The 9245-nt window shown below is 31.0% G+C and overlaps 1 long non-coding RNA gene across 1 annotated transcript; it reads right to left on the minus strand.

The window, feature by feature from the left end:
- Positions 1-359: 359 nt before the first annotated feature.
- LOC145739537 (uncharacterized) lies at positions 360-6965 on the minus strand. The gene is made up of 2 exons (XR_014181072.1): positions 6427-6965; positions 360-660 (listed from the first exon to the last, which is right to left on the minus strand). It is a non-coding gene; the product is annotated as an uncharacterized LOC145739537 (long non-coding RNA).
- Between the last annotated feature and the right edge of the window lie 2280 nt (positions 6966-9245).

A 9245-nucleotide genomic window follows, 5' to 3' on the forward strand; every position in this document is an offset into this window, starting at 1 on the left:
TCTAAGTTTAAGCGCCACTACCACCGGACAAAATAAGAAGAACACCGAACAGGTGGAGGTTGGTAAGGAATAAATAAATTCGGTAAGTATGTTTGATAGATATGAATGGCTAATTGCTGGTCTTTGTTCACTCCCAATGCCAACTTCTGCACAGTTACTCAGTTCGCCATGCGTAGATTGACATTAAAAGGAATGACACTTTCCCTAATATACATTACCGACATTAAATACGAACTCTTCGGTCAAATACTGTGGAGCTGACAAAAGAATAAATAACCCACATAATAAATGCTGCATATGGCAATACAGTACAAGAACTGTAATAGAAAAGCAAAATAGAAAATAAAACTACACACAACTCAGCCGACCATCTTTAGTTTATTGTTAAAATACATAAGAATTCCATGCTATGAAATTCCATATATTTATTTATTTTTTACCAGATGCCTTGAACTTTTTTCAAGGCAATAGTACCTATACTTGGTATAGATCACAATTGCTAATTCGGGTTGCCGACAGAACTACTTGCAGGATTGTTGATGTTGGTGACATTTGACCTCGTGACGATCCTTTCGCGGTTCTAGGCGCGTCAAACATTTCTAGTAAGGCTGTTATGCTTCATGATCCACATTTGGAAATTGTTTACACAGAAACTTGTGCCTGAAATAAAAACTAGTTTACTATCAATTCTCAACCAACGTAAATGTAATTTGTGAAAGAACAGAATATGTATATTTATTAAAGTGTCTCAATATCTAAAATTTGATAAAGTCTTATAAAACTTTTTTTGACCTGTGTTTGCAATAGATATGGTAACCAAAAGATCGATGGCCACGCACATACATCATCAGTTTTAAATAAACTTCAACTCTGGTATTAAACAAATTAAAGCATTTCAGCCATGTTAATATAGATATAATAATTTTTGAGCTGGTGTTGAGCGCTTTTAGGGTAAAAAGCAATAGTCTTGCTTGACCCGCTTATCTGAGACCATTCTCTCCTGTCATGTATAATGGCGAGCGCTTTTGCTTAAGGAAACACTGAATAAGTTCAAATACAGAAAAAAAAAAAAATAAAAATATGATGTAGAGTTATATTCTGCTGGACAAACGCATGAAATCATCTAATCATTGCATACCTTGGTTATAAATTCTACTTTTTATAACAATGTTTGAGGTAGATTGGTTTTAACCACGGTGTAAGTTCTAGTCTAGTGCGTTGCAAAGAAAGAGAACTAACCTGCCGCTATCTAGTTGGTGAACATAGAATTGCTTGCCGCCGCAAAATCCCTAAATTCTAGTAGGTTTTAAGTAGTTTTTTTTTTAATCGAGGTTTTTCAACAAGGTCACTTTCGAAACGATGTTTTTTGCTTATACGGAACTAAATATTTTACATTTAGTGTGTGATCGGAAACGTCGTGGGTAACAATGTAACTGGTTATATTTCCCATACAACACTGATCTGAAAATTAATATTTTTACCGCGGTAAAAACCGGGATTTTATCGATGTGAACAACAGTTCATTCAATAGTAAATTGATCTGATTGGATGGAAATGCCACGTTAAATTGTGAATAATACCCATTACACGCGAAGCGCGGTGGTAAATATGAGAATCTATTTGGACAAAAATGATTTTTTTTTCTACAGAACTAAACATTTTCATTATCTACAGTTAAGTAGTTAAATACGTTTTTTTTAAAGAAATTGGTTATGTATAACTACAAGCATATGTTACTAAAGTATTGAAAAGGTGTAAGGACTTTAAGCTTTACAATTTATTACAGATGAATCGGATGACAAATTTCCAGTTTAAATTTTGTTCTCATCCGGTGATTAATTAATTGATTGTTACTTTAAGAGTTATTAAAAAATACAGTAAATACCACACTTTGTAAATAGCGTTTTATTTCCTAGATGTTACTGTGCATATTTGACATTTTGTATGGTTAACTTGTATTTTGTATTGTTCGTTTGCTTGAAAGGAATTACCATCTCGATCACCAGATTTGACGCTTCTAAAATATTTTCTATGGAGCCACGTGAAAAATACTTTATTTTTTACCACAAAACCGTCAAATTTAGATGATTAAAAAAAAAAATTATGGATGAATGCAATCCACGCGACAGGTTACAAAACGTCATTGAAAATTTTTATTTTAATTCAGGCACATTTTTAGCAGTTAATCAAATAAAAAATTGATCATTACTTGAAATTGTAGTTTTCTTTTATGATTAATAGGTGCCAAACTGTACAAGTTAACCATACAACATGCTTCATGAAATGTGATCAGAATGAGAGACCGAATCAGAAAATGTCTTTGAAACATAGTCATTCCATAAGAAAAAACTTAACATCAATTCATTGCCATCTTGTGACTTACCCTGTAAATGCATTAATCACATAACGCTAAAACGTTTAAAAAGCGTAAATTTTTAAATACAATGTTTTTCAAATTGTAGAATATTTTTCGAAATAATTAAGGCTTGCCAGATTTTTACACACATTTTTTCAAACGATTTTCAAAACGACATTAATTAAGTACTATTTGCATGTCAATGCTACCTTAAAAATTGCTTTTTATTTTATTTTTTTAAATATAAAAACAAAGTTTTACTTAACATGTTATACAGGGTGATTCACGCTGATGGTATATTAAAAGTATCTAGAGACCGACTCAATATTTTTTGTTGAAATTTGGCGTGTAGCCTAGGTTAGGTCCAAACTCTCTATCTAAAATATTTTGAACTTTGCGGCGTTGCCAGGTCATTCGGAAAAAATACCAACTTTTGATTTTCAAATGGAACACCCTGTTTCTAATCTCATTTTTGAATTCCTCGCATGAAGACTAGTAATTAATGTTAATGTTTTGTGGTTTACGATCCTCTGTTGAACGGTGGATGTTAGGTTTCGCGAGTTGGATCATCAATGTCTTGAAATCAAACTTCACAGAGTAACAACGTTGGCTACACTGGAAAGTTTGATTTCAAGACATTGATGGTGGATTTGTCAGCAAAACGGTAGTCTAAACATTAATTAAATTCTCAAGTTCTGAAAGGTTTGCTTATGTGACCTTTTGTCTTTAGTCAGACAATACCACATGGTTGAAAAGCCCAGAGAATAAAAATTAAAACACCTACAGGGTAGTCAATATTTACCTTTGTCGGACAGAAAAACTACGAGAAGTTTGTTTTTTAAATGGATACACTAATGTATTATGGTTTGTAATAAAAGAACATTAATTTTAGAACAAATCTATGTATACTCTTATACATAACCGTTGCTGATTTATTAAGAGTTTTTCCTTCAAGTGCATATAAAATCGTGATCCATACTAATCTGAATATGGACACCCGCTTGTGCTCAGTTTAAACCAGGTTGAATTTGACAAATATCTGTCAGAACATGTTGTGGTTATAGAAACGACAACTAGCCATTAACCCCAAGCAGGTGTCCGTATTCAGAGCAGTATGGATTACGATTGTATGCGCCCTTTAAGGAAAAATGTCAGTAAGTCAGAAACGGTTGAAGTAAGGTGTAAGGAAGTATATACATGGATTTGTTCAAAAGTTAATGTTCTTTTAATACAAACCATAAAACACCGATGGATCCATTTAAAAAAACGAACTTTTGGCAGTTTTCCTATCTGTCCGACTAAAAGGTAAATATTGACCACCCTGTAGGTTGTGTTTTTTTCATTTTCTCTCTCCGGGCTTTTCAACCATGTAGTATTGTCTAACTGAGGACAAAAGGTAATATCAGCACACCTTTCAGGACTTGAAAATCTAATTAATGTATAGACTACGGTTTTGCTGACCAATCAACATTTTTTACGAAATATCTAAGAAACGTTGCAAGATAGGTATAGGAAAGTATTAACATTAATTACTAGCCTTCTTAAGAGGAATTCAAAAATGAGATTAGAAACAGGGTGTTCTATTTGAAAATCAAAAGTTGGTGTTCTTTCCGACTGATCTGGCCACATCGCAAAGTCCAAAATATTTTGGAAAGAAAGTTTGAACTCAGCCTAGGCTACACTCAAAATTTCAGCAAAAAATGTTGAGTCGTTTCCTAGATACTTCTAATAAACCATCACCGTGAATCACCCTGTATACTTTCAAAGCAAAAAACGTGCTGTTTTGAACTAGATGAAATACAAAATTTCGTTCATAGGAAAAAATAAGTTGATGATAATATCTTAAAACCGAAACGTGGTAATTTAAATCCAAATACTCAGGAAAATAGTCCTTAAAAAGTTGCTCTAACAATGTTTAAGCTAAAATTTTAAAAATTTTCAAATTAGCTTGAACATTGCAACACAGCACTTTTTTGAAAATGCTTGTTTATGATTTTTCGAAAATAACTCAAGAACGAAACAGATATTGAAAGGTGTTGGTGGCAAATGGTGTTAAATTGCTCATTAAATGCAATCAAATATTTCCCATTTTAAAATTCCATTCTTCTGGTGACCAAATTATTGAAATCATAGCTACTATGTAACAAACTGGCGGCATATCTAATAAAATCTGTCAATTAAAACTAAAAAATGTTATATTATAGAAATGACAGTATATTTCTATTCGGGATATAGTCCACAAAATACGTTTTGAGTATGTAAAATTTTAGAAAATCTTGCCTTCAGACTTGTTGCCCTAAAGAATTATAATTATATTTGATAAAAAAATTATATCAAGTTTAAAATGGACTGAAATCATTAGTAGGTATGGCCAAAAATTGCATAATAAATATACAGGGAACATTAAAAGTTAATATATTTTGTTGCAAACTGCTGCAACTGATGATATAAAATATGCAGGATACAAAGTATACATAAAATATTTAAAAATATTATATTGTATGAAGTCACACTTTTTTAGTTCAGGTTAAAGCTGTTAAATAATTCGTTAAAGAAATACAATGTTGAAGTTTTCATTTTCTTGTAGTTGAAGCCCCTCAAATTTTTTTCTAGTGAGCCAATATTGTTTTTTTCTTAAAAATTCAAAATTCTTATTCGGTTTAGAAACCTTTTTGTATTATTTATTGCTTCCGTATTTGTAACCGTTTTCAAACAATTTTTTTTTAATTTTTATTTTCAGAAAGAAACATCTGAATTTTATAATGCAAATTGGTAGAGAATTTGGGGTGGTTTTTCTGATAAATTTGTAACTAACTTGTAACTGTTGGAAAAAAAGTTTCTAAAGTAAAGGTTTGTGAACCCCAAACCCCAAAAAATAAACACCCTGTAGAGTTTAGCAAAATGTTGTCTTATCCAATGATGCATGGCATTATAAAATACATATAGTTCAAATTTGAGCTAATGTCTCAAAAACCGTAAGAACCATAAGGAAAGAACTAAAATAAAAATAAAACTTTAACACCCTGTATTTCTTTAACAAAGCATCTTTGGAATACAGTATACATAGCAAACTATAGTTATTTTAAGCCTGATACACCCTGTATAAGCCTGAGAATGTATGTTGTATTGTATAGAACTCCTAAAAAGCGGTTAGGAAGATAATATGAAAATAAACCTGTAAAATATATGTACATGCTGTACTACGTTGTGTTTTATTATAGGTCTCAATATTTCTTTAGTATGATAAATTTTTAGCATAGAGAAATAAAACACAGTGCATAATCTTTTTGGATATCTACCCTATCCATGGAATTTTCTCTGTATAATGAAACGACAACATTTTTTTATTAAACTCCGAGAAAGACATTTTTTGGTTTATTATTCAAAGGGGCACTGAACGTTGTCACATTTAAATAAAGGATTATCATTATTTGGCTGATGTATAATACCAACAATTTTAAGAACAATTCTAGAACGGATTAATTATTAAGTAATAGATGTCTATCATTAAAACACCAATGCTTACTGTCCTTGAAATAACCGATTTAACAAAATAAAACAAGTTATTTAATGTATATTAATTTATATATCTTGTTTAACTCTAAGTAGAAGACATTATCAAACATCTCATTATTAGTTGGCAACACGGCAATGAAATTAAAAGAAATATTTTCTTATAACCTCAAATAAAAATCGTTAATAAGAATATACAGGGGGCAAAAGTTCAAAATTCAAACCATAGAGTAGATCCAAGGTCGTGAACAGGCTATAAGTAGTATAATAAAGAACTAATTAGTTAAAAAGAGCAAAAAAATAATGGTTTTAAGTTTTGAATTTCTTTGACCAATTATATGTAATATTTCGTTATGCTTTCTTGGTTTTTGGTCAACTTTTCAGACCAATTCACTAATGAAACAGCATTCAAGTCAATTTTTTTTTCTTTAATGTGAACGTTTCGGACTTTATTTGAATTAAATACTTTTCCAACACAAGATTACGGGTGAACAATAGCTAGAAGGTTCTACATTTCAATAAAAAAACAATAAAAAGGTTTTTATAAATCGACTTACCTATCGACAAAAAGCAGCACACAAAAACACATAAAAGTGACAACAAAATTTTGACCATGCAGGCAGCTAAGTATGACGCCATATTAATTTTTATTTTTTTTTTAATAATTTATGTTGGGTTATATTTTAAACATTTCGACCATACTGTCAGTAGACTTGAAAATAAGCAGGCCTATATAGCAGGTCTATTTGTTGGAACCAAAATTTGTTTATATTAACAACATTCCTCAGATAAAACCTGAAACCGTCTGTCTACCCTTCCACATTAGCATCAATTAGCTATACCAGAATAAATTTTACATATACAGGGTGGTCCAGTTTTAAATGTCAATAATCCACTATCCGATAGTACCATCAAAAAATAAGTTGACATACACTATGTCATTTTGCTGCAAAACGCTTCCTAAAAATTTAGTTTAAAAAATCGCGTTTTTGCTGTAACTGTCAGACCGTTGAAACAATTTTTATCAAAATTTGAACAAATACTTGAGAAATGAATGCTCATTATGTGATTTGAATGACATTTTGTCAAACTTGTTAAGTGGGGTAGATACAGGGAGATTAATTTTCCCACTCTATTTTCTACGATGACTGGATATTTCACAAAAATTACAGTTATTTAGAAAGGAGAGATGATGTATCTGCTGTAAAATTTTGATTCAAAATTCCTTTTTGAATCAAAATGAAGGGTTTTTTGTAATGTTTTTAGTTTTCTCTACGGAAAACCCTTCATTATAATCATTTATCATCCCTTTGAACGAAGTCCAGATGTATAAAAATTAATGTAGCTCAAAATAAGTGAACGAATTCTCTTGTATCTACACGGACAGCTTAGACCAAAGTTACTTTCGTCCAGTAATGAGTATCAGCTTTATAAGTACTTGAACCAAAGTTAATCTAAATTGGTTCTACGGTCTCAAAATTATGACAAAAAACACAATTTTTGAAGCTGAACTTTGAAAAGCTGTATCTTCCTGGTAAGAGTTCTTTTAAAAAATGACAACATGTATATCTGCTTATTTTTTGAAGGACGAACAACTGACAGTTCATTGATTATAAAATAAACTATCCAATTTTTTCCAGCCCAGATATCAGTTTTTTTTTTAGGTTTTAAAACGTAATAACTCAATTATCTCGTAGACGAAGTTTCAAATTAGAATGTTACACGAAATACTTTATTTTCCAAATTGAACCATAAATTTAAAAATTACTGCCATTTTTGAAAAATGTCCAGTGACAGTAGAAAATAAGGCGGGAAATCAAAATCATTTCAAAAAAAAAAAATTTTCTTCATCTGAATAATTTTGAATAATTTTGATAAACGTCATTAACATTACATAATGAGTATTAATTTCAATAGTGCTTGTTCCAAATTTGATCAAAATTGCTCCAACGGTCTGACAGTTATGACCAAAAAAACTTTTTTAAACTGAAATTTGGGAGACTGTATCTTTCGTAGGAATCATTTTTTACAAAAAATACATAATATATGTCAACTTATTTTTTTTTATGGGCTATCGAATGGTGAATTGTTGACATTTAAAACCAAGATATTAGAAAAACAGCTACAAATTATTCTCGAGAAATAGATGCTGCTAGTAAGTAAGAGGGATTTATTTAGCATAATAGCTACATATAAAAAAAACAATATAAATAACTTAAGTAATAATAACAAAGAACATACAAATAAAGACAATAAATAATAAAGACAGTTTACAACATTTTTAGACATTTTGAACATTTTTGACCTGAACTTGATCCACAATATATGCACGCAGATGCCTACGAAACAATTCTAAATTAGTGCAACTCTTAATACGCTCCGGTAAATCATTAAAGTCCAGCAATCCTCTATAAAACAATGAACCTGCAACAATATTCGAATTTGGCCTATCGCTCACAATAAAATCATACTTATTTCGAGTATCATAACCATGCACACTGCTAAACGTCTTGGCCTTATCACATACATAGCCGGGTAAAAGTCTATTCCTAATTTTAAAAATAAAAACAAGAGAATTAAAAACTATTTTTTGTTTTACAGTTAAAAAATTTGTACAAGCCAACATGTTACTGACAGGAGCATATCTGTTACATCCAATAATAATTCGCATTCCTTTATTCTGAATTCGCTGGAATTCATCGATTATAAAATTTGGCATATTAAACAGTAAAGTGCTACAGAACTCCAGATGTGGAGCGGCTAAAGAGTTATATCTCACAATATATGGCTGGAGTACTAAAATCAAGTCGCTTGCATGTAAGAAAATTATATAGTACGCAAGGAACGGCCGTAGAACTTTTTCGTCTGGTAATGTCAGTAAACAGATTCTAGATCATTCTTCAACATCTGAGGATTGATAATGCTGAAACCAGGAATGGCAGCAAGAAATAGACAACCTATTAGATATTTATTTGATGCTTTTGTCACAAACTGCAAAAAAACGTACTCACACTTTCATTACGTTACGGTGGATGAAAAATTAGAGGCTTTTAGAGGACGATGCTCATTTAGGCAATATATTCCCCACAAACGAAACAAATGTAGAACAAAGATATTTGCTTTAGTAAACTCAAAATGTTTACCTCTAATTTGGTACTTCATGTCGGTAAGTAATTCTGCAACCGCCTTAGTGAAAAGACTATGTGAATTTTTAAAGCGGACAAGACGAAATATTACTACTGGCGACTGGTTTACCAGAATGGAATTATTAGATTCACTATAGTCCAATAAACTAACGCTGATAGATACAATTCGCAAAAACAAAAGAGAACTTCCAGAAGAATTTGCTCGTCCTGACAAAAAACGCCCAGTAAAA

The sequence above is a fragment of the Ips typographus genome, unplaced genomic scaffold (genome assembly GCF_016097725.1).
Source record: "Ips typographus isolate SLU unplaced genomic scaffold, UJ_Ityp_2.0 IpsContig33, whole genome shotgun sequence".
Taxonomy (NCBI): Eukaryota; Metazoa; Arthropoda; class Insecta; order Coleoptera; family Curculionidae; genus Ips; species Ips typographus.